This window comes from Papaver somniferum, chromosome 5 (genome assembly GCF_003573695.1).
Source record: "Papaver somniferum cultivar HN1 chromosome 5, ASM357369v1, whole genome shotgun sequence".
NCBI classification, from domain to species: Eukaryota; Viridiplantae; Streptophyta; class Magnoliopsida; order Ranunculales; family Papaveraceae; genus Papaver; species Papaver somniferum.
In genome coordinates this window covers 153,455,238-153,470,678 of record NC_039362.1, presented here as the reverse complement: position 1 = coordinate 153,470,678, position 15,441 = coordinate 153,455,238, and positions in this window count along the sequence as shown.

Here is a 15,441-nt window from a genome sequence, read left to right as displayed (position 1 = left end):
CTGCATGTCAGAAACATGTAATGAAATCTATGAAAATACAGAACCAAAATACTTTTACTTCAGTATTCCATATATGTATTTCAGGATTATTCAAAAAAAGTGATAAAACTATTTAAAAAAATAACAAAATCAGCAATAGACTTCTATCCCACTGAAAAGACGAGGGTACCTAAATACACCACAATATTTAAATTATCCACCTATAAGTCCTCTTACCGAAAGTGATTGTTTATAGACAAAGTCGAGATAATACTACAAATCGGTATTCACACTTTGTGTGATTGTCTATGGATACGAGATCGAGACAATACAGCAATCAAAGTGTGATTACTTGATAATAGGTTCGGACTTAACCAAACTCTATAGGATCAATATCAAGTAATACGGAGTTAACGTTTGTGTATTTTACTTTTAATTATAATAAACAATTATTATTGCGAAAATAGAAAAGTAAAAGACGCAACAAGATTTTGTTAACGAGGAAATCGCAAATGCAGAAAAACCCCGGGACCAAGTACAAAATTGAATACTCTCAAATTTAAGCCGATGTACAAAATCTAAACAAAAACTTCGTATAGTTAAGACCAAGCAAATTGACCTACTTCACTTAGTTTCTTCAGTATCCTTGTGCTTCCGACATTCAATAAGTGCACGCACTGGAAAAATTCCTTTGGATCGTATTCCAAATAGTAAAGGAACACCAAATATATTTGGTAACTATCTTGATTCTTTCAGATGAAGATATCTCAAGTCATATGCAAAGGATCTTTTGTTTAAACTAATAAACTCTTTTGCCTGGTAGATCAATCTATCCAACACCTACTGAAGTAGCAGAGTTTAGATTTTCAATCAATCAATATAGAATCCAACAAGGAACTATAAAGCGATGTTGATCTCACGCAACTAATCAATCGAATAAATCCGATTCTAGTTGGATCCAGCCGATCAAGGTTTGTGCTACACAAAGATATGAGAAACCAATCAGAAATCTTCTTGTCTTCAAATCTTCTTTAATCTTCAATTAAACCTGCACAATACCACTTGAATCTATTGTGATCAATCACACACAGAATGGAGTCTGTTAACAATGGATTATCACAAGATGTCTTTAGATCTACAAACAGTTCTAAAGATCTCGTTGACACTTCGATCTAATTTGAGTGAATCTTATATCAGAAGAGAAGATTCTCAAGAATAAACAAACTAGGTGCAATCAAAGTTAAACAACCGTTAGTCAATCAAATCAATCGAAAACTAATCAACTGCAATTATCTAGTTTTACACCAATAGTACTCGTACAACTTCTTGATCCCACAGAAGTAGTTAGACGAGCGGTCGTAAAAGATTTCGCCTAAATAGGGTACTTTCTTCTCCGGATAGACGGATCCACCAGAAACAACAAAAAGATGAAGTTTACCCGGCTCTTAGGATAGTTTGATAAAAATGAAAACTTAGGTATTTATAGGCCAAGGATGTTTGGACACCAAGGAATTTCCAAAACCAAATATTCTCAAGATATGCAATAAATGCCAAAATCGGTTTTCATAATTCCTGGAAATGTTTTGTCCAATATTTTCCGAAATCTCTCAATAGAAAATCTCCTTTAGTAAATGCACATTATTAATTTTTATTCTCTAGAGATATGCATTTAATTGATGGTAATTAAAGCATATAAAACTAACAACCTTAATAAAAAGATTCTTAATTTATTTTGGACCAGAATCTCCTTGAGTAACAAAGGAATATCTTTGAACAATAAAAGATAAGAGTTACTGTTCGTGTTCAAAGTATGTTGACATCTTTTCTTTGTAAATCCTCTTTCATATTTACAATCTTGGAATCGATTATACCACACTTCCAAACAAGTTTAAAATTGATTTATCTGTATTCCAAGACAAATGTGTGATTGATCAAATATCAAATCAAAATCATGGGTTCAATCGGTTCTACCAATCACAAGGATCAGTTCTACCTCAATATGGATTAATTGTGATCGAACACACAAGTTACCAGGACCGGTTACGCCAGTTACCCGGATCGGTTACGTTAATTACCAGGACCGATTACCATATACTCATGGTATTGTTTGTGATCAGTTACACAAGTCAGTAGGATCGGTTACACCGATTACCAGGATCGGTTACACCAATTACAAGGATCGATTACACAATTATTTTGTGATTGGTCACACCGATTACTAGGATCGGTCACACCAATTACAAATATCGATCATACCATCTCAGGTGATTACTTAGGATCAGTTACACTAATAAATAAAAACCAGTCATACTAATTCATAAGTCAGGCACTGTGATTAGTTATACCAAGATACATAATAAGTTATGATCGGTTCTACTAACTCACACATATTAGTAATCCAAAGATATGCAATGAATAACAATAGCAATAAGCCTAGCAATTTCCCTTTCAGTTCATAAACAAGTTCATGAATGTACTTCCATTAAACAAATGTATACATTGTTTCCTAGAATGAAATCTCTACCTTTACCCATACACATAATCATAATAGAATTCATACGATTAGGTCGATGTCATATTTACGAAGTTCAAAAGATAAGCGTTATACTTCGTATCCTAATTCCTTAACACTAGGATCATGTGATCATGTCTCACTACTAGAGTATAATCATTCACATCTTCGCAGTTATATTTTCAATATAGCATGACTTGAAAGATACGTTAGGAATGAAACAGTTCAACACTACACCAAAACAGCTGATTTGGAACGGATATAGGCGTTGCAATGAATTTAAGCAACTCTAATATCCGTTGCTAATATGGTGTAGCAAATTTTTGTGCAACGTCAGAATACGTTGCACAAATTAATTTTAGCAACGCTTATTAACGTTGCTCAATTTGTTGTGCAACGTTTTATTTTGTAACTGGAGCAACGGATAGATTAATTTGTGCAACGAAAATTTTCATTTATGCAACTTTTATATCCGTTCCAAAATATATAATGAGAATTAAAAAAAATGTACAGAGTTACAAAATCTGTATATTCCTGTATAGAATCTTCTTATTAAATTTTTACAAAAAGAAGCACCAGCTACATTCAACCAACAATTGATCCTCACATCAATCTTACAGCTTACATCCACAACCAGCTAAGTCTTTGTGAGCACTTGTGCTCCATCACGTGTAGTTGGATCACCTTAGCAGTCGCGATCCACCTAGTTGTTCCAATTCTATCACTTGTGATTGGTGAAGCTCCCCCACCATCACTAATAGTTTACCTGAACTAGTACTTGGTGCAGCTCCTCCAAGACCTCCCCTAGACCCACCTCTGCCATGGACTCCTCTTGACACAAATGTAATTGTAGAAGTAACATCTGATCCAGTTGAACCTCTCCATGATCACCTCTAGTTCTTGGTCTAACTGTCAAAACAAAGTACATTGTAAGTCGATATCTTACAGTCTCAAAGAAACTTTCCTGTATGTAAATTACATTATCTGAAGTGTCTAGCTTTGATGTGTTAATGGTCATATTCAATTTATCCGTTCACACGCCTTCAAAACAAATAGAAGCAAGGACAATTCAGACACACGTCAAATAAGACAATTCAGATACACATCTTAGAAATTCATGTCCACATGACCACACATCAGATGTTGCACCACTGTATTTTGAATACATCATATAGTCACCCCCGACATTCACAAAAACATCGCTTACCAGACATCAGTTTCAAATCTTATTATTCAGATACACAAATTAAAAGCAAGATTTCAAAATTACTTACCCAAAACTCTTCATCAAGTGTGGCTTCTCTTACCACATACTCTCCATTATCTGACGAAAGCACCAATATATGTTCTTCTTCATTGTCAGATGACAATTCTTCACTGTCTCCGGGCAATGCAAATAGTAATGAACTAAATTTCGACCTGAATTGCACATACATGCATGATTATACATCAAGATTCATGAAGAATCAAAAAATTGAATTCTGAATAAAATTAAGATAATGAACTCACGTTTTTGCAGGAGAAACAAGAACTGATTTAATAGTAGAATGTTGAAGAAAATGCAATAACTTAGGATTGAATTCCGTGTATCAAATCCACAAAACGCCAACTAAAAATTCATGAAAAAATGAAAAACCCAGAGATAAAGAATAGATGAAGTAGTATTTCTCACATTGTTGTGGGAGAAAAAACAAGAACAAACTTTCTAGAACAATGCAAGAACTTGATATTGAATTCCATGTACCAAATCCACAAAACCCAACTAAGAATTCATCAAGAAAATCCAGAAATTAAGAATAGAAGATGATGAAGTAGTAACTATATTACTCACTTTGTTGCAGGAAAAGAAACTAGATCTGGTGGTTTTTGAGGAATTCTTCCTATATGGCAAGAAGAAGAGGAGGAATAAAACAACTTGGATATGTGGTGCAACTCAAAACAATTTATGGGATACAACTGGTACTACTCTGAAATTATGATATTCAGGGTAATTTCTCTATTTTAGAAGAACTAGGATGGGCCAACATGTCATAATGAAATCTATATAGTAAGTATACATCGTACATACCTGGTAGCATCCAATGTAAAGAAGCAAAGACCTACAGCTTAGAAGGGGATGCCCCTGTAGAATTTTGTAATGAGCCGGAAGAAACACCAATTAAACCATCGTCTGCAGCAGACAAGGGTAGCGAGGGAGGAATTCTCGTAAGTCTGAGAACTACGACGCGTAAAGTGGAGACAGAACGAGAAAATCTTAGATTTGAATGACGATTTGACGAGGGATACATACAATGCCACTAATACCTTCAATCAGTAAAGGTCTCCTCCCAAGAAATATTAAAAACTACAGAAAATTCCAATATAAATTTATTATTGGCATGAAAATCAACGAAATCAGTAAGTTTGGATCATGAAAAACTGAACGCAACCTTAAGCAGACCAATTACAACATCAACTAAGGCATCAATTGATGCAGTGACGAATCCAGCAATCTACACTACAATTTCCCAGAAAAGGCTACTACATAAACATTCTCTTAACATTAAGAAAATTCTTTTGAAGCTATGAACTATGAAATGTACCTGAGAAATGAAACATGCGTAGTACAATACACTTGGGTGCCATGTTACCTTTCTTGGTTACAAAAGACTAGTTAATTCAGATAGGAGAAATAAATACATAGAAAATATCAATATTAGTTTAGTAATAACGGAAGCTATGCACATAAGAAATTAGAATAAGAGGTACCTGTACAAAAAGGACTAAACCTACGCCAATTATGATTGCCTTTAAACTCAGCCCTCGAAACATGTTATTAAATAATTAATTAACTTATGATAATTAAGAGGATAACAAGGCCAAAGAAGAGATGCAACACAAACATGTTATTAAACTACAAGTTGTTAGCTTTGCTCGTGGAAATAGTTTAACACATCGAAGTAGATAAGTAAACAGAAAAGAAACACTGGTTTCAGGCTTATTAACTTGGTTGAATCTCTTGGAAAAGAAAAATCAGTAAACATTCATTAATAGTGGAGTAGTGACTAATAGAAATTAACCTCAAATTCACTACATTAACAAGATACGGGTGGGTGTTGTGCTTAAGCAAAGCCAAGACACTATCTTCTATTCTGACATATGTCGATTGCTTGACGATGTCCAACAAACCTGAAATTATACAAAAGAAGAGCTAACATAAACACTCTGAACTTGTTTAACCGATCAAATTCCAAGAAAATATGTAACTCGCCAGAAAGACAGTTACTATCAACCTCTCTTAAGAGCTCCTGAACGCTAGACAGATCTGTAGTTTCCCTAGGATTTCTTCTATGCCTTACTGCAGAGCTACAGAAATAGTGCAACTATATAAACAAAGTTGCTCAGGTCATAATAATACATGAGAAAATGTGAGGTGTGATTTCCATGACACCAAGGAATGCCACACCATCATAGTGACCTTTAAATTCCCTTCTAGTTGACCCCCAAAAAAGAATATACATATATATATATATATGCCTGGTGGGGGTACAAAGTTGCAGTCAAAAGATATATACATACCAATGCTCCCCAAAGGATTTCTTTACAAATCCGAGGCTGGTTGTGAAATTTCAGGTCTCATTCCTTAAACAAAATACATTTCCCGAGTGGTTAAACCACCAAGCATATATAGCATAGCTGCTATAATTAGTTCACGTATCCTTCCTTAAACAAAATACATTTCCCGAGTCAAAATCTATATTTATCGAACATTCAAGATTAACAGCAGAAAGAAAAGAAACATTGGTGAATTTCCTAGACTATTTGCACCACCAAATCTCACTATAGTCACTATCTAATAGTAATACCTTTAGCATCCGTTTTCGGTAAAACGAGATCCTCTAGAAAATGAAGCTTCCTTTTTATGTGGCGCCTCAGTGAATTACTTCACAACAACCAAACCAAAAAAAAACAAACAAACAAACAACATTATTGATCATAATATGTAAAACCCTGGCTTGATAAATTATGAAATATTAACCAAAAGAGAGTAAAGCAGGAATCAATAGATCAAAAGACGTCAAACCCAACAAACCTTATAGTTGAAAAAACAAGGGTTTACAAATAAATCTTATTGCACCAGCTAAATAGATTTAGCTAAACCTAGCGATGCAGGAAGAATAAAAGAGCAATCGGAGATGTGTAAACCTTAGATTTAGGTCAAAAGTAATCAATACAATCAGAAAAACTTCATAAAAAAAAAACAAACTAAACCTAAGAATTCATGAAACTGAAATTAAAGCATACCCGATGATAAACAAACCGTTGTAAGCACAACCAACTATCATATTTTTGGTACATGAGTTCCCGATTTCAGGATTTTTTCTTCTTCTAAGGTTACGAAAATTTCAAAGCTAGGATTAATAGATCTAGATTTCTGGTATATGGGTCTTGTTTACAAATCAGGCAATAGAAGTATGATGTTTCGATTTTTCATTTTTGAGCTGAAATCATCACAGATTCAAGAGTTGTTCTCGGGTTTTCAAAAGAAGGGTTTTTGGAGAGATAAAGAGAAACGAGTTCCGAATTATCTAAGTTTTTTTTATTAAAACTGAAATCAGAAAACAAGTATAAATATTTTCATAGCTTATATTACGTAAATGCCATTTATGTACAACGTTTTTACACGCTTCAGAACGTTGCTCTGTTAATTTCATTTAATAAACCTATACTACTTACTTTGCGCAACGTATATCCGAGTGCGCAACGGATATAGACGTTTCAAAGTGTGCAACGTCAATATCCGTTGCACACTCCCGAAATCGAAATGTTGCAAAATACAGGATATCGTGTAGTGCAAGCCAATATTACTAACCTCAAGAGGAAGGATGATATCGTCGTTGTAGCTTGTTACTTCTTCACATTCTCCAGGTCTTCGAGTAATACTTGTATGTCTCATAATCCTACACTTTCTAGTCCAACCTATACGAAGTTGTCTCTATTACATAATCAAGCGACTCTTACATGAGTTTTGATTCACTAAAATATGACAACCAAACTTCACATACCAACGCTTGGTGGGTTCAACCGAGCTATGCTCTAACACCCACGATCCAGTTTCTCCTTTAATTTTCCGTACAAACACCACCTGCAAAAAAAAAGGTTCAACATTTATTAGGCTATAACATTCAGAAATCGATTTCAGAGAAATCAAAACCAAATCAAAGCAATATTTTCCAGTTTGTCATATATGTACAACTGATTCATAATCTAACAATCAACTACATGTCAAAAACAAGTAACGAATCTATGAAAAATCATAATTGAAACACTTTTATTCAAGTATTCCACATACATGTACTTCTGAATAAAAAAAAAAGAAGATAAAACTATAAAAAAACAAACAAAATCAAAGCAGTATTTTTCAGTATGCCATATATGTGTTGTTGATTTCATAATCTAAAAATCAATTTCATGTCAAAAATAAGTAGTGAATATATGAAAAAACAGAATTGCACAGTATTCCATATATGTACTTCTGGATCAAAAAAAAGTGATAAAACTATAAAAAAAATAAATAAATCAAAGCAATATTCTTCGGTATGCCATATCTGTACTTCTGAATAAAACAAAAAAAGGCAATAAAACTATAAAAATTAAAAAAAAATTCAGTATACCATCTATGTACTGCGATATTTTTTAGTATGACACATATGTACTTTTGAAAAGTGAGAAAACCATAAAAAAAATAACAAAATCAAAAGATATTTTCCAGTATAACGTATATGTACTTCTGGAAAGTTTTTATTTTAGTATTCAATATGTGTACTCCTGGATTAAACGATAAAACTATACAAAAAAAAAAATCAAACCAGTAATGCATGTATATATGAAAAATCAGAATCCGAAGACTTTTATTCCAATATTTCATGTATATACTTCTAGGTCAAACAATAAAAGTGATAATAATACTATAAAAAACTAACAAAATCGAAGCGGTATTTTTCAGTATGCCATATATGTACTGCTAAGTCATAATCTAAAATTCAGTTGCGGGTGAAAAATAATTAATGAGTCTATGAAAAAACAAAATCGAAATACTTTTATTTTAATATTCCATATATGTACTTCTGAATCAACTAAAAAAGTGATAACACTAGAAAAAACTAACAAAATCAAAGCAATTTTTTTTAGTATGTCATGTATGTACTGTTGATTCATAATCTAAAAATCAGTTGTATGTCAAAAATAATTAACGAATCTATGCAAAAAGCAGAATCGAAACACTTTTATTTCTATTCCGTATATGCAATTCTGAATCAAATAAAAAAAGTTTTCAAACCTAGGTTTCTGTCAGTCCTGCAGATACATACTATTGGTTAATACACAAAAACAATCTGAAACAATTCTCAAACCAAAAAAATGAAACTGATATAATCAAATCTAGTGATGAAATGAACAAAGAACGTGATTATTCATCTATATCTGAACTATTTTCATAAAGATAAAACAAACAATCAACCATGGAGATCAAAAACATAATCAACTTTAACATCCATAAAGCGATTAGATACTGGAAATCCTAAAAAAACATTACTAGAAGAAATGTTTTCGGTATGCAATATATGTACTGTTGATTCATAATATAAAAATCAGCAGCATGTCAAAAACAAGAGAACATCATGAAATCAAACTACCGAAAACGAAACAAGAAGATGAAAACATCATGAAATCGATCAGATCTTCATGATTCAGTTGAGAAACAAAAAAAAATAAAAAAAGAGAGAATATTACGTGCGCATAATAGGAGAGAAAATTACCTGTAAATCACGAAACGATCTTCATAACAAAAATGAATTGGAAAAAGATTTCATAAGCGACAACAACAGAGAAGAGGAGAATGAGAGAGAAAAACAGATATGAGAAACGCATGAAAAGAAAGCTGAAAATATCTAGATTATATTTGTGTTACAATAAAAAGATATTTCGGGAATTCTGAAAACACACCTAATAGGTTTCCAGCGTGTATAGGACCATAAATTATATATTTGGGTCCAAAAATTTAGTTTTTCAAAATTAATAAATTATAGACCCGATTTAAGCTTCTCAAGGGGTGGATCTACCACTAACCAAGCCCATTATATTAGTACCTATTGGTAATTCCTACTTCAGAGTAATCATCAATTATAGGGTAAATTAAGAATGTACAAGAATCAATTATTCATCTAGGTTACTGAATATTTGTCACCGATTGAAATCGGTTTTGATAGACTCCCTTCTTCTTCTACTGTAAATCAGTTGTTTTTTTTCTTTCTTCTTTTGAAGCATTGTTTTTTTTTTCAAGTTACACCTAGTACTTAGTCCTCCCTTACTTTTATGACCATTTCAACACTCTTCTCGCTCCTTTTGAATGATTTCACCTGAATAAGACAAACAAAAGAAAACAAGAGTAATATGCAAGAAATGCAGCAAAGACAAACATGGAATCGATAACAAAAGTATAGTAAATTACGCACTTATCAGGATGTTACTCCTAAAATTAACTAGGCCATCTGGGACTGAGTTAGATGTAGATTCTGCATTCTTCGCTAGATGGCCCTTAATAACCAGAAAATTTATCAATTTTATCTGAGAATAAATCTTGTGAATTGTTCTCAATCTAAGGGGGATTATTTTAATACAAATAACGACCCTTTTTTAGAAAGGTGAATTCGAATTCTCAATCGGCATCTCTATTGTTGGAGATAAAGGAACTGATTTTTATGTGAAATTGTTTACCTTCAAAAAAATAAAATAAAAAAAATACTAGGGACTGAAAGCTTCCCAATTGGCAGTTACATGATGCACGTCCAAAGATCTTTCTTATCATGATAAGTATTTCTTATAAGAAGAGAAAAATTAGATGCAAGAAGCAATTAAGGTGAGAATACCGAATAATACCTAATCTCAGTCAAATTGGTATTCAAAAGAATAAAAAAGCTAGTGTGTATGTGGATTCCACATAGTAGTAATTGTTGCAACATCTATTAAACATGAGCAACTGTGTTAAAACCAATAAAAATAAAGTAATTGGAAGAAGAAAAAAAACGAAGTTAAAAGCCTTATTTACTCTTTCCATTTGTGTCTCATGGTCTTCAAAGCACATACTGTATGTTACCAGGGATAACCCCTCAACTGCCACTACAGAAAACTGCAACTAATTTTAACCAAAAATGCAGTGAATACAGTCTTGTGGATACTAGTCACACCGTACATGTTTTCAATCACCAATTAGTTTCACCATCTTATCAAATACTTGTTAGTTGAAGTAACCATGTCCTCATTATCCCACAAAGCACATTCAGTCCACCTCTTATATAATACCATCTCATGACAAGCACAACACACATGATTCCAACATTGCAAATTGGTTTGTCCTTCAAATTTGAAATCACAAAATTATTAGACACATATAAATTATTGTTTATATGCTCACAGTAACTAATCGGTCCAAAAAAGATCACATATTCTCAGGTATAACTATAGGGAAGGAAACTAGGCAGCGGATGACTTGACAAATCATGCAACGGATGACTGTCAAGCATGAAATCTCACAACAACAATTTAGGAGCAACATATCCCATCCTTTCTTAATCAAATTGTATTAAATAACTCCATAGGTATCACATACCTTTGCATAATCGTACTCTAGTTGATTAAATAAATTTCATGTATCATAAATATAAGTACTTTCCCACGAGATAATCACTAGCAGTGGCACCATGTTGTACATGAACTCCTATTTAAAGAAATTATACAAGTAAAACAAATAATAACAACATGGATGCTTTAAGAAAGTGCAATGTTTCAACAAACACAAAAAAAATAACAAACCCTTAAATTCTTATTTTTTTGTAGGCTTTGATAGCCTTCTACAACATGTAGGTTTGTGCTTCGGAGCCAAAGGATGTGCAAGGATAGCAGCGGACCCAGAACAAGCCGGGGATGCAACATTTTTAGAAGAAGTCAAATGGCTTTAGACAAAGGATATCAAAAGTAATCTTTGAAGGATACTGTTTAAATGTTATCAATGCAGCGAATGGAAATTTTTCGCAGTCAAATGAACAAATTTTAATTTTTTTACCGACTGTTTAGTACTTCTTAATCAATGTGTTTCTTAGTCTTGTGTTTATTCTCATGGAAACACGAATAATGTAGATAATGAGATCGATAAGTTTGCTAGAAGTTCATCTACTTGTCAAGAATGGGAATCGAGTCTGCCTCTGTGGCCGAGCAATCTCATTCAGTGAGATCTAAACCAAATTTACCTTTTTTTATTTTTTTTATAAAAAATCTAGCCATTTACAACATGATATGCAATTTTTGTCCCTTTAAATCCCTCTTACCGCCAACAACCATAAAAATAATGGCACCAAGAAACAAACCAAATGTGAGAAGCTCACACTTTAATCCGAAACAATATTTGCGAGGATACTAGGACGTTGGGATACCAGTAACACTTAAGAAACAACTTCCATTCCACCATCCTTTCCGTCGGATATATGAAATTTCGGATATCAATGGTAAAGTTATAGGATGATAATATCGGTAGCTTGAGTTCAGGTTTAATTCCAACAGTAAAATTTTATTCGCATGTAGTTTTACGTCCAGGTTTGGATTAGTTCCAACCGTATAAGCTCATTTTACATCCAGGTTTCTTTTAATTCTAATCGTAGAATCCGATTTTACGTCCAGTTTTCTTTTAATTTCAACCGTAGAAGTGATTTTACGTCCAGGTTTGAATTATTTCCAACCGTAGAAATGATTTTACGTCCAGGTTTGGATTAATTCCAACCACAGAATTTTATTTGCATGTAGTTTTACGTTCAGGTTTGAATTAGTTCCAACCGTAGAAGCTCATTTTACGTCCAGGTTCTTTTTAATTCCAACCGTAGAATCTGATTTTATGTCTAGTTTTCTTTCCAACCGTAGAAGTGATTTTACGTCCGGTTTTGGATTATTTCCAACCGTAGAAGTGATTTTACGTCCAGGTTTGGATTATTTCCAACTGTAGAAGTTTATTTTACGGCCAATTTTTCTTCCCACAAAAACTTTGTCCCAAAATTCACCAAGTATACAACAAAATTCATTTAATTTAATTTTTATCTAATTAAATTAAATTAAAATTAACTAAATAAGAGTTGTTTAGTCATTACAAAATTATTTTATATAAGGAATTTTTGATATTACTTATGGGTGACCCGTTTTTGTCCTATTAGGTCATGACCCTCTGGTGGAGTGTCACGCCGTGATAATAGCCTTCAAATAATACCAAAGAGTTTACTTTATAGTTTACAGTAAAAGGCGGCAGCAGCAGTCTCCTCGAGTTGTTGGGGTCTTCTTCAATGGCAGTTCCTTTATCCAATCACTCACTATCTTTTCCACCTCGTATTTCATCATTCACAAAACCCTCTAAGATATTTGCATCTCCAACTAAAATCCAACTCAATCAGTGTCTTTGCAAATCCAAGTTAGGGTTTCCAGTCTCTACTGCTTCTCCCATCTCACCAGGCGTTCCTTCATATCCTTATCAAAGGTGCGTTAATTGTTTTAAAATCGTTACAATTATCTACCTGAATGGTGACTGAGATTGAATTCTTATAAATTAATTTTTTGGAATTGGAATAGGGTCAGGAGATAAATTATTTTTTAGATATCTGAAATTGTACCATTCCTAAAAACAATTCTTTTCCTACTATGTAAAATGGCAAATGAGAATGGGTATGGGTAAACTTTCTTCAGGATGTTAAAAAGTTTTAATCTTTATCAAATTTTAGTTGCATGATGCTCCTGGTACTGCTAGGGCTTTTGAACCTGTAATTTTACAATAAGATATGTTAGGAACTCAATTACTAATGCACTGACTATTAACTTACCATTGGTGTAAAATTCATTATGAATTGATGATAGAATTATGATCAACCAGTTGAAATTATATATCTAGCGCGATGAGGCAATATCAGCTCTGTACTGTTGTATTTGATAATTGATCAACTTCTGCATATGCAAGCGCTAGGGCTTGCACTTATTACTTATCTCAGTTTTGTGCTCTTCAGACTTTGTTTTGCTGATTGGAGTAAAAATTAAAATTAATTTATGTGCAGTCAATTGATGGGGAGGAGGGTAATCTTTTGCCTAGTTTGAAGACCCTTATTCCACTTTACAAGGAGGCCATTCTTGATCTAGATGAACAGACTGTTTCTGATATAGAGACATTAATATGTATCATTGTAAAAGAGAAGAATGGATTGACCCAAAAAGTTGCAACTCTATTTGCAATGTCGCTTCTGGGAAGAAAAACTACATCCAAGTGCAAGCAGATTTTGAAAATTTTAGAAAACGGTTTGAGAAGGATCGTGCTTGATTGACATCTAATACTCAGGTAGACTTAATCGAGAGCCTTTTGCCCTTGGTAGACAATTTTGAGAGAGCCAAGCAACAATGCAGACCCGAAACGGTTTTGAAAATTTTAGAAAACGGTTTGAGAAGAATAGTCTGATATACAATTGATTATTTTTTGTTTTTCTTAGAACAACCCTCGTATTCACTTGTATATCTGGATCTAGATGCACAGGTAACAAGTTCGTGTAGGCCAAATGGATAATACTGTTTCAATAGTGATTAAAAGTTCGACTAATCTGCTCTACTCTGGGGAAATATGACCACCTTGATGAATTTTCTACACCACACACTGTGGTTCCTGCTATATTTTCTTTAGGAAAGCTGGTCAGCGTAGAGAAAATGAATATATACTGATACTAGAATCTGTTTTTGTTGAATACCTATGTGACAATAGCCGTGTTTAAGGCAATCAGAGGTAACTACTAGGGTTCTCAATAGTATACCACTCCCAGTAGCCTCCAGCAACATCCGAGTCTACAAGGAGTGGAAGTGACCTAACAAGTCTATTTCCGAAGGCATGCGTTTTATCTTTCATCACCCTTTTCTTTGTCCTGCATGTGATGGTCGCACATAGGATTCTGTTATGAAAGGATAAGGTGATAAGCTTAATAGAAGGATAAACTAGTGTAAGTAATAAATTTGAAGAAGTGGTCTTACCAATTTAGAAACCAGAATTCCGAAATTGATTCTTTTAGTGAAAGATAGAATGCCCGAAGTTGTGAATGCCAAGAATGATATGGAAGAACAATTTGAAAGGGTTTTTGTGGAGGAGAAAACTGCACCTTGTATACAGTTTACAGGGCAGAACTACTGAATAAACCAAATTATCTAATTGATTGTGATTGGTAATTTTCTTTTGTATAGTTTTTAATACGATTAGGGTAACAGACAAAATGATTGAAGATAGTTGTCCATGTCAATTTTGGGAATATAGGCCAAGTGGATGTATTATTTTGCAACAATCTGGTTTGTGGTGTGTCTGGTGTGTGGTGTTTAAGTATGTGAGCAAACCAAGCACATCCTGAAGTTATAATTACCAGTGACTAACAAATCGATTTCTTACTTTTGCTTTTTTTTTTTTGCTCATTTTTCTTACCTATACTTTGTTTCGATTTGTGTCATTGCTTCTCTCCTGGCACCCTAAGTCTTTCTTTCCTTTACTCTTTTTTTGAAGCTTCATGAGGCCATTGCACGTGAGGAATCTCAACAATTTAGGGATAGAATTGTAATTCAAGAAGTTTGCCGTGGGTTTCTTCTTGGAGATCGACACAACGAGTCTATTTCCGAAGGCATGTATTTTATCTTCATCATCCTTTCTGCTGTCCTGCTTGTGAGGCTCGCACGTAGGATTTTGTTGTGAAAAGATAAAGTGATAACCATAAAATAGAAGGATATACTAGTGTAAGGAATAAATTTGGAAAAAATGTGCCGACTAAGTGATCTTATCATTTTTAAAAATAACTAAAATTTGGAAAATTGACTCTGTTAGTGAAGATAGAATGCCCTAAAGTTGCAAATGTCAGTGATATGAA